Source organism: Lathamus discolor, chromosome 12 (assembly GCF_037157495.1).
Source record: "Lathamus discolor isolate bLatDis1 chromosome 12, bLatDis1.hap1, whole genome shotgun sequence".
NCBI lineage: Eukaryota > Metazoa > Chordata > Aves > Psittaciformes > Psittacidae > Lathamus > Lathamus discolor.
In genome coordinates this window covers 8,452,544-8,467,138 of record NC_088895.1, presented here as the reverse complement: position 1 = coordinate 8,467,138, position 14,595 = coordinate 8,452,544, and positions in this window count along the sequence as shown.

Genomic DNA, 14,595 nt, shown 5'->3' with positions numbered 1-14,595 from the left:
GATGATATCATAGCAATGCAACACTGCTCCACTGAAGTGCTTACCTAAAACCCAGGCCTTTGATTTCGTTTGACATGATGCATGCAGACCTCTCGCTGAACGTTACAGACATCGCAAGCTTCAGCCAGCTCTCCTCCTACCAGAACTAACCAAAAAAGGAATCTGTTTCTAAAGCTTTCCATACTTCTCAAGCACCAGCTGACTATGAGATGGGAACTGTCATTCTGATGATTTCACATCCGATTTGGAAAGGCAATTCCTTAAAGGGTCACTGACTTGTCTCTCTACACCTTTAGCTTCACTGAATCCAAGGGCTCTTCGGTTGCTGAATCCATCCCCAGAGCACTTTCCATTGCATCTCTCTAGCCAGTCACGCCTTCTAGCCTTGCAACCCTAACCTGATAGTCCCACAGCCCGAGATAAATAGTGCTTACAGACTCTGAATCTATTTTTTCCAGAGCTGTGATGGCAGCAAGCACTCTAAATGTCTATAGCAGTTGTGCCCTTTGTGTTATTCCCCCTCCTCACTTCATCAGGCTCTCTTAAACTCCTCGTGAACACTCAGGAGCATTTACACACCTGCTGGACCTTCACAGTGCTCAGTGGGTCAAATAATTGGTTGGGATCCATCACAAAAAGCTGGGGGGGGGGGGGGAATAACCCAAAACCTGATTTCAGTCTGCAGTAGGCTAAAAGCCACCGACATTCTTCCAGCATGACAATACAGCAGTGACTGACACCTCTTGTCTCTGTTAGAAATTGCAAGAGATTGCAAATGAAGATGAAATGCTCATTTTCTCGAGAAGGAAAACCAGAGCAATCTCTGGAGATGTGCTGACAAACTCGCACAGTTCGTCCGTCACTCCACACGATCGGGCTTTTGTTCTCTTCCGACAGTCCATCTTTTCAATGTATTGAGATGATTTTGCAGCCAAGTACCACGCAGCACTGCTACAGAGCCTTAGAACAGCTTCTGCACTTCACCCCAGAGGCTTCACTGTTTACATGACAAGAAAAGGGATTCTTATGCAGCTCTACCCTCAGCATGAGACTGAGGAGATCATGATGACCAGAGTTCATGATGCTTCACAGGCTGGCTTTTCAGGCTGGGGCAATCTCATTGCTTGTGCATCTGACCCCAGAAAGAGGGAACATACACAGTTTATCTGCGAAAAGCAAATGTGTTCATTGACACTGCAGCTGCATAAGAGGCTCTTCAGTCCCTAGCTTGAAGTATATTATCTCTTAACTCAGCCTAGCTTGCCATTAGAATCAGAAGTCCTGGTAGGTAAGTATCTAATAAGAGCAGTACTTGGCCATTGAACAGTATGGGATGAGGAAGATTTTCTGTCACTAGCAGAAATATTATTAGTTCCCCCCATGCTTGTCCACTGTTAGGTACATCTGCTTTGAAGACACATTTCTCTGGCGTGTTAGGACAACAGAGAACTATACATTAGTTTCTATTTATCTAATAAGCTCAAGCCTATAATGTGCTGAGTGTTCTCACTGAATGAGTGTCAACTGTATAACTGTGTGGGCTTAGCTAGATGAGGAGGAAGAGAAATAGGTCAAGCTTGTGTGCTTTATGACTATTATAATGTTTACTTTCATTTAAATAATACTGCTGAACTATACACCTCTGTAACAAACTAGCAAGGACAAAAATACTGCCCCATGAACTTTTCCATCTAAGCTTGAATGTATCAGTAATGATCAAGGAAGGAAAATAGAGAAAGAGCTAGAAGTGTCATGCAAGAAACCCTAAAACACTGTAATCTCCTGTCTTTCCACAGAGGATGATTCACACATTAAATCTAGCAACATTTTCAGACACTGAAGTGGAATAGCATATACTGTGTGGGTATGGGGTAACTGGAAGACTAAAGTGATGGATAATTTCAAAGGTTAAGATACTATATTAAGAACATGTATTTATTACCAGAGCTGAAGAGAGCTCCAACTTTCTTTTTAAATTAACAACTTCATTTTGGCTGTATTTGATTGATTTTCCTATAACTGCAACATTTGGTAAGCTGAAAGGGGAATAAACCTAACCAGCTCCCTTAGCACTGAAGTACAGTGCCCCTACTCCTCCCCATTGGGATCCCCCCAAGGCAACCACTATGTCTGTGTGCAGCCAACAGCTCGACCTCACACCGCTGGCTCTTGCAGGTTTTAGCAACTCCTAGAGTTACACCCTGGAAAGGGAGGTACATGCATATATTGTGTGCACATAGAAAGATTTGGTTTTAAATAGAAAAAGAGATATGTAGAGTAAATAAATGAAGTACCAGAAAAGAAGCCCAGGCTAACTGGCACTGGGACTGCGCAGCTGCTACTCTGGCCCTTGCTTTCAGCACACACCTATCACATCCCCAGGGCGCGCTCAGCCCGTGCTGTATCGTACCATATCAACCAACTCCACGTGGACCAGCTCCTCATCTGGTGTGAGCTGGCACTGCTCCAATGACTTAATCAGAATTTAGCTAATTAGCACCAGCACAGGACTGATGGCTTTCTGCCTGAGGAGATGGGAACACTTTTCCTGCCTGCTGGCCTGTGAAAGCTTTTCCTAGCATGGGATGGTCTTTTCTGATGTGGTAGAAGCACAGTTGTGTGTTGTGTTTCCATTTCTGGAAAGAACTTCAGTGACTTCTCGCTGCACCGATGAGACAGGCTCTAGCAGGCTGTGGTCCTGCAAGACCCAGCGATGTCAGACAGGACACTGTGACCACACAGGTCAATTGGAAAAGTGTGCTTCTGACACACTGCCAGAGGAAAAGAGCTCTCCTCATCAATGGCACATGGCTGTGCTGAGCTAAGCAGTGTCCCCCTCTTGCAGTAAAACCCCAGCATATGTGCAAAGTAATTAACAGCTACTGCTTAACTCCAAAACCTCAATGAACGGGAACAGGGATAGAGAACTTCAGTGCCAAGAAACAACATACTGGTTCTAATGAGGGATAAAGCACAGCACTTCCCTGCTCACTCCGCACCCAGATCTGCATATACACATGGCCACACAGAAGAAAATAAGTTTCTCCTAGCATCCAAGCAATATTTATTATTGATATTGATAGGAAAGAGCACCTATATAGTGCAAGAGATGGAATCCAGCTGGGCTACCCACAAACTCTGCCTCCAAAAGCAAAACAAATATACCATTATGACAGATGAAGCATGGCCAGGTTGTGATGTGGCTGAGGTTACACAGATAGCCAAAGGATGCTGAGAATCTGTTACAGCCCCCTTTTTTTCCTACACTGGTAAACGCAGAATGCATTCCCAGATCTAGACAGACAACACGAGCAGAGTCAATACTGCCAGGAATCTTAGGCTTAACCAGAGTCACTTTGATTTGCATTGATACTAATAACAGCATGCAGAAAAGCTCATCAATTTTACTGAAACTTTTGTTAGCTATAAAGATGCTGGGCAGTAACAGGCACGAAGTTAACAGAATAAAAGCAGAGCAGGATCATATAAAATTACAGACTGACTTGTATCCAATAAAAGGCACTTCCACTAGTTAAAGGTGTTTGATCACATCATCTTTTTCAGATAGGCTCACATTTGTAGTTGCAACTATACTGGTGTTAGGAACTGAGGCAGTGGAACACAGCACAGTTCTAGTTCTAGCTGTCCTGAAAATAGCTCCCACTCTTACCTTCAGTTGCTATTTCTTTCAGTGCTGCCAAATGTTAAACAGACCCTGGAAGCAAAGAGCTCAGCAGTTAATGTGGCACAATTTACAGCGGGAGCTTCACCTATGTAAAATACAGCTCTGCCACAAACCTCAGCTGCATGGGTTTCATACAGAAGATGCAGAGGCTATGCTGACTTCCGAAGCTGTAACTCAGCAGAAGAGCTGGAGCAACAAGCGTATTTTACAATGAGAGGCTTCAGGCTATATTTATTTATCCAGCTCGTGCACCAGGCAGACGCTAGGAAGAAGATGCAACCTTTTCCCCAGGCTAGCACACATGGGCTATTACGTGTCTGAACGCATCCCTCCCACAGAGAGCATGGAGTCTCACTCTGAAGAATGACAATTCAACACTGCAGGGAGCCAGTACAAGCCAAGGAAGGATGCTGTGGGAATACAGGATAGCTCCATGATTCTCAACCTTCTGCGAACTCCACTCTTTCTTATTCAAGTGAGAACCAGTAGCAATCCAGCATTACTTTTAATAACTTGATAACGCTGGTGACAAGAATAAGCTAACAAGATATTAATCTCTATCTTGGGACAAGCATAAAATATAAGAGCAAGTATGACCCAAAAGGGCATATAAAAGACTGTTTTTCACATTTGCTTTATGGAGAACCCCTGCAGATCTTTTGATCCAGATGGAAACCAGCATGGGCAACAGGATGATACAAAGGTATCTTTTCGCTACAGTTGCGCACATACCTAACCTGAAGCGTTCAGGCACTGGGTTGGATGCTGTGACTTGTGCCAGGGACCACTTGAGGATAACGGCAATCAATGTAAATTTAAGGGGCCACTGCTGAATCCAGAAGTTTGAGGGAAGCGGCATGGGCACGTATTAAGAGTTTCAAGCAGCTGGATGGCAACTTAGGATTCCCTTACAGTGAACTTACATGATCAAGTTGGTTTTATGGCAGTGCTGCAGAACAAACTGCACTTAAGGAAGGCATTTCCAATGCTTCCTTTCTGGAGCAACTGGTGGAGTTGCAGCAGGACCCTACAGGGATTATGAAGGGGATAGGCAAAAGAGATTGCTTTTTAAAGATCAGGCCATGCTCTGGCCGCTTCCCCAGCATTAACTGCAGCACTGCCTGCAGTGAGCTCCTCCTTATTTCATGGCCATTTTCAAAATCATTAGCACACATCATGACACTGTGACTCCGGCAAGGAGGACTGCAAACCAGTGTGTCTACAGCAGCCCTTTCACCTCACTAGGATGCTTTGCTTGCAGAGTTAACTGTCCATTTGTAGCTTCGAAATGAAAGTTGTCAGCTGTGTAAGTACTGTTGGCCCCATGGGACTTTCATCTCCAACCCTTGTTCCAAATAGCAGAGAGGCTGGGAAATCTGACAAACTCAATTCTTTGTAGGCTCCCTCTGAAGCCTTTCTGCAAATGACAGTCCAGAGAGCATCCTTCCAGGCTTTGCATATTCCTTCCTGCATCTGCAGGCAGCACATGCTCAGCAGCTGTGTCCGTACCTTCTTTCTAGTGCCAGCTCTGGCATCAGGAAATGCCAGCCCCTGGCAATGCACATCTTTGAACTCCACTACAACTGGGGCAAAATCCGATGTGTTACGCAAAAATCCGAGTGCTTGGGTTTTGGTCTGGCTGCAATTTAAATCTCATGAGCTGCTGCAAGATCACCTGCGGGGTTCTGAAATGACTTGTGCACAGGTGAGAAAAAGGTTCATTTAGTTTCTGGTGGTTTCTTGGGGAGAGTTGGGCAGCATCTGTGAAAAGCAGCCATTTGGCTTTGATTAATGAGAAAGGTTTGCTGAGCACAGATGGAACAAACCCAAAACCACTGCGAGCACAACTGCTGGGTTTACCCATATCCAACAGTCGAACACACAGCAGACAAGGACACAGAACTGGCCTCACAGCAAGACATGAGCACATTTATGTATTCACATGAGACAGGCCAAGAGCAGTTTGGAACACAACTGCCATAGACCTTTTAAGACCGTAAGGACAGGCCCAGTATCTAGAAGAATGAAGCCACTATTATGTCTATCACAGGCCTGTTTTAATCCAGGTAGTGCTATTCCTGTGTCAGTTTATGCTGACCAACATTCCCCTTGGTCTCCCAACTTTCTCAGGTTTTCTAGTTCATTCTTCTTTTGCCTTAAAATTAATGCTTGCACTTTCTTTTAACAATCCCCTTGATGCATTAGTTTTTCTATCTTCTTCCCTATCTCTTAGTTTCAGTTCATACTGTGTTTCTAGCTGGCTCCCACACAGCTTCAGCTCCATCCACCTTCCCCATTCAGAATTTTACATTTCAATCATGTCCTCTCTTAATCTCCTATTTCTAATGAATTCAAGCCTAATTTTCTTAACCTCTCCATGCGGCTCTAAACCATCGAGACCTTTTATCCTATGAGTTACTCTCTGCTGCACCTTTTCTAATTCTTCAATATGCTTTCTGTAATAAGAACAAACCACTAGAGGTAAAAGCCTCTTCCCTAGCAAGTGGAAAGAGATTTATTAGAAAGAGCAAAAGAATACTAATAGCAGCCCCATTTCCTCTCTGTGACAACAGACACAGACACACACCCATTTGCAGCCAGGGTAGATCCCTAAGGATCAGTCCCGCAACAGTGATGAAATGGTAGCATTTGATCTGTAGGGGGTTCAGTTTGCTTTCTCATCTACTCATGCTGCACAGACTGAAGCTGCTTCTCATCCAGGTAACAGAACAGTAAGAATCTGATGCCCACTCCAACAAGTATTTCATTTAACGGAGTCTCAGCACTTTTGCACAGCGCAGGTACCTTATGGGCTGGAGCACAGCAAGTTCCTCTCAACTGTTTTACCAGTCTGCTTCTATACTGACCTAGAGAGACAGGGTCAAGCATTTCATTCGAAAAGCCTGTCAGACTCCTCATCTATTTCCTGGCAGTACAATACCACTGCAAATTCACAAGAGAGCTCCATCTAAAGACAAAAGATCAGCATCTTTACATCCTGGATGCCACCTGTACAGTGGTCTAAAGGTTTACTCATCCCTAAAATAACTTCCCTGAGCAGCTTCCTTTGGTGAAGTACATTCCCTGGTAGAACACAAGGATATGAAATGAAACATTAGGGATTCCTCCCAGAGTAATTGGACCCATTACGTTTCATGAGATTTCTAGATTTCATTTAGCTGAAATAAAACAGAGTGTGTCATTCCTGAGTCTATTGAGTGAAAAAACAGACGTACCTTTAAGAGAGCTGCAAAAATTAGTCTCTTCTTATTAAATCATACTCAACAAACTATAGCAAGACACAAGTTAATTGGAGACTTATCTGGAGGATGGTAATCATGAGTCACTGTGTAATTAGGGACAGAGCATGACTTCTAACAGTTACCAAAGCTATCACACTGGAAGAAATTCTTACTGCGAAACGATGAGCAGTTCCCTGTTGTGCTCTAATGCATTGCAGCCAGGTCCCAGTCACACTACTGCCATCAGGTTCTACTCCACCAACGCCAAGCAGAAGCTCTAGCTGCAGAGGCATTCACTGTGCTAGGAAGATGGGCCCTATTAAAGAACTTCATGGCATGAGGAAGTTTAGCTGGAAAGGTGACAGGCAGATACTGTCACTGACACAAGAGAGGAGTGAGCAGCACTTGGTAGCATAAACCCTGTTTACATTCAGAGTGAATATAACAGGATCCCACTGTCAGCTCCATCTCTCACACATCCTGGTGGGACAGGAAATGCAGCACATCATGTCTCTGCTGTTGAGACGCCCATGGTCAACCATATGGGAAAAATGACAAAAGCTGCACAGATTTAAAGCCTGAGAAAGAACTTCAGCAGCAAGTTTACTGGCTACAGATAATCAGAGGCGTGGTAAGGTTGCAGCTGTAGAAAAGGGGAGAACTGTGGCATAGAAGATGATAAATGCAAACAGAAAAACAATGCCTTGAGAGCAAGAGGTTAAAAAATGGGTAAGTAAGAGGCAAATACTGTGACACCTTTCAAGACAACATAAGGTGAACAAAGTAAAAGCTGAGATTTTCTTTTCACTAAAGAACTGAGACTCTGTGGAGGATTTCTCTGGACGTTCCTCCAGAAGAGGATCAGAAATGCACTGAAGCACCTACACACTGAGGAAAGTTTGGATGATCACAATCCCTTCATACTCAAGAGCAGCAGGTATTGCACAGGAATGCCAAGAAATTCACAGTGCCCCTTCACAGACCTCAATGCTTGCCAGGCTGCAATCATTAGTAGATAAACATGGAGAAAAGTAGAAATTTAATCAGGTTTAACTGGGCGAATGCCTCCTCTCAAGAAAAGCACCAGGAGGACCTATTGTCTGCTCAGTACAGTCCCACAGTTGCTTCAGAACCTCCAAGTGCTTTCTGTCTGTGGTTTCTCTTGGGTAAGAGAATAACTGCTGATAAGAGGCCTGCATCAGTGTGTGCGTGTGGGTGCTAAAAATCCCTGGGAGATTTAAGGCTGCATTTCAGGAACTGCTCACAAAGCACTCGGTGAAACTTCCTCGTTAAGCTGCTTCCCGATAAATCAGTGCTAAACTGTAATTGCAATTTGCTTTTCAAGAACACCCGCTTCTCACAAGTCTATAAAAGTTCAGGATGAACATCAGCTAAGCCAAATTCTGCACTGCAGCCCCTTTGTTTTTCAGATTTGAACTATCCCTGATTACCTTCCTTATATACCTCTGACATGTATGAGATCTATAGCCAATGTGTTCTGTGCCTGTTGGCAGGAGCACAGCATTATTCACACTACCAGATACCACTTTCTGTAATAACTCAGAGTGAGAGAAAGGTGCAAGCAAGGCAGCCCAACCTACCTGCAAAGAAAAATAATGTCTTTTCCTCTTCTATGCTATGAAAAAGTTTTTTTTTTCCACTCACATCTGAAAAGGGAGCTTTGGAAAACAAAGGCCTCATTTTAAGCTTTGTACCCTCCAAGGGTATAGAGGACAATCTCAGAGGTATGAAGGGGAGGAAGTAAAAAATCATGACAGTCAGCTCTTTCTGTCCAATTCTGCCATTTGTTGTCACAGCCAGACATACCTCCCCCATGTTTCTGCGATCACATGCCATTAAGCTGGGGTTCATGCATGCCTTAAGTAACCAGTGTTTTGCAGAGGGGCCATGGAGTACACAGCACAGATGACCGTTTTAAGAAAGGAGGCATTTGGAGGCCTATTTCCAAAACAGATGTGAAGTCTTTCCCAAGGCTCACAATGCAATGATGTCCTTCCATCTGCTTTTTCACCAAAAGATGCCCGCAGGAACAGTCTCCCAGTGGTACTGTCTGCAAAAGAGGAGATGGCCAGATGCATCACTGACACAGCCTCTGCCAATAGGGTCTTGTAGATTCCCTGATAGAAACAAGGAGTCATCTGCCCCTAGGACTACTTTCATTAACAGCCAAATCTCGATATAGCTGTGCCAGCATAAATCACTAGGGCAGACATCTGAACCATTTACCCAGCATGAAAACAGGGAGTGCTACCCTGGTGGAAATCTGCAGCTTACAGAAATAAGTGCAGCTACACGGGTAGTTGAAAAATGAGAGCTGGATGGTAGATTCCCACTTCAGAAAAGACTCTTTGGGGAACACTTTAGCACAAAACCCATATGCCCATCTTTTGTATCAAGTTCTTGCCAGTGCTGAGTGTCAGAAAAGGGAGCTGCACAGGTGACTATGATGTACAGCCCTTGTGCCAACAATACAGTATTTTAGAAACACAAATATAGCTGCAGTGCACGTAAGGACAGTGGGATCAAAAGCAACACGATAAAAAAAAAAGGATCATTAATTGGATCTGGATGGCATTTGCAGAGAGCAGCTAATTAGCATGCCAGATAATCAGCACAAGGTAAATTTCATTTCAGATATGCCATTACTACATTCATTATCAGTGGCAATTTTCTCACTTTGGACAATGGAATTACCTTTGCCACTGTCACCTTCCAATTCTGCTTAGAGATTTGTTCTGTGAACTTCATGTTTCCAAAATACAAACCATAAGCTTCATTCTCTTCTGTCCATTTTTCCCTTCTCCATTTATGCATCAATAAGCTTTGTAGGAAAAGAATTTACTGATGCTTTAAACTTAATCTCAGTGCACACCCAGACAATGCTTCCTACAGATGCTTGTATTTTAAATATGTATGCTGAAAGTTTCATTGTAAGAACTTGGCAGCAATAACAATTTTCAGGATACACATAGGCAAGGAAAATGGACTGCCACTACACTGCAAATAAATTACAGTCAACCCAGTCAGCTGCTTCCAGAAAAAACTTGATTTCTATCTTAATTAGCACCACTGTCTGCTTAAAAAATGAACAAACCAATAAATTCTATTTGGAGGGGAGGAGGAGATTCTCTTTTGGCACTGGCTTTTGGATCGCTAGAGAAATCAGTGTTGCAGAAATGATCCACACCATGCTGAGTATTTTAATATAATGGGCATCCTCTAATTTGTACTGCGGACAATTTCATCTCTAGGATGATAAAAGCTAAATTGCATAGGAAGATAGCAGAAGCTAGGAGATCACAGAGGAGTTTAAGATCTGTTTATGTTCTGTCTACCACAATGGAGCAGCATTTTTCATTCCTGCTCAATGTTTGTCATCCATTAAATCTGCTTAGGAGGTTCGTCCGGCCGTTCACACACACTCCATCTGGTTTCACAGAATGCCGCATCCCTCGGTGACTAGTAAAGCCAAGGAAATCAAACAGTGAAAAGACTGCTGCTCCAAACAGCACGGAAATGCAAGTAATGATAAGTTACATCCATTTAAGTTTACCTTCTGCAGTGCAATGCAAAATGGGAATGAGAGGTTTATGATGCAAGAATTGAGATGATGTATTTGTAGCTCCCCTCTAACACTCAAAGACACTTTTGCCTTCACTGAGGAACTATAATTTCCTTGTGTATCAGTCCCAGGGCAGCTCATTGAGAATTCTCTCAGCATTTGGCCCTGTATTCAGCAAGACTGCGTAAGCCAAGCAGTGGGGAGCATGCTGCCAAGGGGGTAACGAATAGGCCATATTGTATTTTAATTATGGAGAGGAGAACAAGGTATTCTGACAGATGATGGCAGGCTGCATTGATGGCTTCTTTGATGGAAGCCTGTCTTGGTGAATGAAGTGTCTTTGAGTACAGTGAAAATAATGAGCTCCCTAGTGTAGGCTCAGCTATTTTTAAGAAACCATTTTCTTTCTGTTTCACAGTTACCAGCCAAGCTACACCAATCCTTTCAAACACGGCTCAGGGTAAAGAAAGAATAGCTGGAAATGCGCAGCAGTCCAGCCTATCATTATGGACAACGAAACAAACCGTGTCGAGCAGCACTTAACTCTCTGATTTACAAATCCTGCAATTTGGTCAACAAGGCCCTTTACTGACTGCAGCTGTGCAGACAGGCAGCACGGATTTCAGATGCAGACAGGATTCACCCCTCAGCATCACCTTGGTTAACAGTCAAAATTCACCCTGAACATTGCCACCCTGAGCCCCTGCCGTAGCACCCAGCTCTGCCAGGGCACCTCCAGCCGAATCATTTATGCTTTAGATGTTTTTCCAGTGGATTCCTGAACCCTGTCACCACAGCTCAGCTCTCAGCCCCCGTTAAAGCCTCCCCACAGCTTATTTAGGGCTGTCCTTCTCCCTGGGGTCCACCAGGCCCTCCTGGCTGTTATTTCTCCAGTAATAATTTACAAGGAGGCTCTCAAAAGATCCTGTTTCCCCTCCTCTGGCCTACCTTAAACTGTGCAACAGGATATCAAGTATTTTATGTGACACACAGCATCATGTATCCATAGATATACTTCCCACAGATGCCAGCATTAAGGAGATATAATTTCTGGTTACTTTTAGCTAGGATGGTTGGGCATCTGTTGTCCTATAAATCAGACCTCTCCATTACTGAAGAATAATACAACCCATTATTGGGTTATAATGCTTTGGGCCCAATACAACCCAAAGCAAAGGTGACTGTGCTGTATACTGGGGGGGGGGGGGAAACAAACTAAGGCCAATGCCAGGGCAAGTGTTTCTAAACAAGTGCCAAATTTACAAGCAGACAGGAGGAGAAATGATGAAGCGTTGCAATGAATACTGACCATAATAAAACAGGCTAATAAAATGAACATCACTTTCTAATTATGAGAAGGGAGGAGCTTCGAGTAATAGTATAGCATCAATTAACCAGTCAAAGAAAAGGCAGTGGTAAATTAAAACAAAAGCAAAAAAAATTTGAAGACAGAAGTTAAAATAATTTCCTGGAGAAAACAGGAGGCTTTGCCCCCATTTGCCCCCATTCCTTATAAATACGATGTGCCTCCTAAAATTATTCTGAGCCTAATTCTCCTCTGGAGTGAATCAGCATTGTTCCAGTAACTTCAAAGGCAGAAGTACAAACCAGAGACCCGATGCCAAAACTTAAGGAGGGGGAAAAAAGAAAAGGTCTTCTCCACTATCATTAATCTTTCATGAGCCATCTCTGATTCCTGCAAATCCATTCATTATTTGAAAGTGTTCCCCAAATAGTCAGCATGAATCATTTCCAGACTTCAGGCAGTTCACTAAAATGTCCATTTCAGCAGCATGCAACTCAAGATACGTAGTTTTGTACCACGTTTCTGCTTTGCCATCGGAAACGTTTCAGGAGGGACACAACAAGGAGGCAGGCACTGCACACCCAGCACAAGCTGCTGGATTTCAGCAAATGGAGAAACCAGACACAAAGATGTGTTTCTTACACCCTATGAGCATCCTCAAATATCACAAGCATAACTGAGAAGGATGTGGTGAATTCAGCTGCATTTTTCAGTCGAAGCCGGAACCCATTTCAAAGTACATGAATCAGCAAAGATCATTAGCCTGAATTATAATAAAAGGTAAGATTAGCTTATAAAACTAATTCTTAATTAACTATAAATCTCACAGTTCTCTATTGCTAATGTACATAAAGTCTAAAAAGAGGCAGACAAATAGCAGAGCAATCCTCTAAGAGAAATAGCCATGCTCGGTCAAGCAGTGTCCATGTGCACAACAGCTCTGCATCCCTCTGGGAGAGGAACTCCTGTTAAAGCCTGGATGCAAATCAGCAGCATTCTCCCCTGCACAGCACCCCTGGTCCAGAAACCAGGAGACCATCCATAGAAGTTACCAGAACGAACCCTATTTCCCATAAGTCAAAACTTGCTCATACATTTCAAAAAAGGAAGGAGGAAACAGCGTCTAAGCCTTCAACTGCCACTCACCAAAGATGGATGCATCTCCTATAGCCCTATACAGATTATCCTATATACCTTATCTTTGACATTGCTACTTGGCCCGAGCCTTTCTAACCAAGTCAGCCTGAGGGATCCCTCATCAAAGAGAATTAAAACTTGGATAAAGTACTAAATAACTCTAACAGAGCTGTTAAGTAACCTCAGCTCAATGTACTAGCATTTAGAAGTACTGTAACTTTCAGAAGAACACTGCTCCTCCAATCACAGCCAGTGCACCTCAGGAATTGTGCTCATCCAGCTGCATTTTGGCATAAGAGCCTTTCCAAACAGTAAAGGAATCACCAGTACCTCTTTGCTGGTCCACATTCGGTCCAGCCTCAGTCTGAATGGGAGGACGCTGTGAGGACACACTATATTACATCTTTCCTGCATTTCTGTAAATACCCTTCTCACTTTGTGCAGGGTAAGGATTTCATCACACACAAGAAACCAAAGCCCAAGTGCAAATGCACTGTTTACCTGAATCGTTTCACTCAGTTAAGAGTGTTCACCTTCCTGACGATCCAGATTGCTCAAGCTTGATGAACTGCATTCCCTACCATGGCCAGAATGGGATTTACCCCAAGTACAACCACAACTCAAGCATGTCAAAGAACCGCCATGGGAGGCTGAGCAGCACTGACAGCTAAAGTCTCTGTGCCTGTCATTACCAACACTTTCACAGGCATCGGTTGGAGTTTGCAGCATCTGACAGCCGGAGGGTAACAACCGAGCGTGCGCTTCCCAGCACTGCAGGGGAGACACTCGGGACAAATCAGCCTGGACTGCCTCCAATTAGAGTGGACTGACTCCTTCTCTATAACCCTGAGAAACACAAGGTTTACATCCCAAAATAGAATTCAAGTAAATAAGAAATGGGCTACAGGGGCCCAAGTAGTTTATGCACTTGGATGTAACACTTTTTTTCCAGTTGCTGATTCCAAACAGTGCCTGGCATTGAGTGCAGTTAAAAGCTGTATCTTCAGTGTCCAAAGATCCTGAATGCATTATGATTTATAATGTGACTGTGCCAATCTCGATGTAGAATCTGCTGAAATCAGATTGGGATCACACAGTGAAAGAGATACCCAGGTAATGAGACCCAGTTGCCTAGTGATCTTCTGCCATGTCATGCTGAGAGAGAAGGGACGTTGCTGCTAGAATAGAAAAACATCACTTTATGATATGTACTGCCTGGGGATGTTCTGGTTTTGCTATGCAGGATCCCATCCTACTTTGATTTCTTCAGCCCTTGGCTGGCCTGAGACACAGCACAGGGAGAGAACTGCAGCCTCTAAGGGAGAGAGGGGCACAAGACCTTCAAACAAGGGCTTCCATTTGGCTCTGCAGGAATGAGGTATTTCTGTTAAGGGTGATCAGAACTTCAGAAGCATTTTCTTTCATTTTCCAAAGGGAAAATTTTGCTTTTCAACTAAAGTGCTTTCAATCTTCTCTATGGAGAGAACAGCTCTGCTCAGACCTTTGCCTTTCCCTAGCCAAGGATTCCTACAGCCCAGAGCTGCAGCATCAAGGAAGCCATGGAAAGCTTTTGAAAGGCAATGCTGTACTTTTTAAGCCTTGCAACATGCCGAGAAGGCGGCAGGTCACCTTTGCTATATCT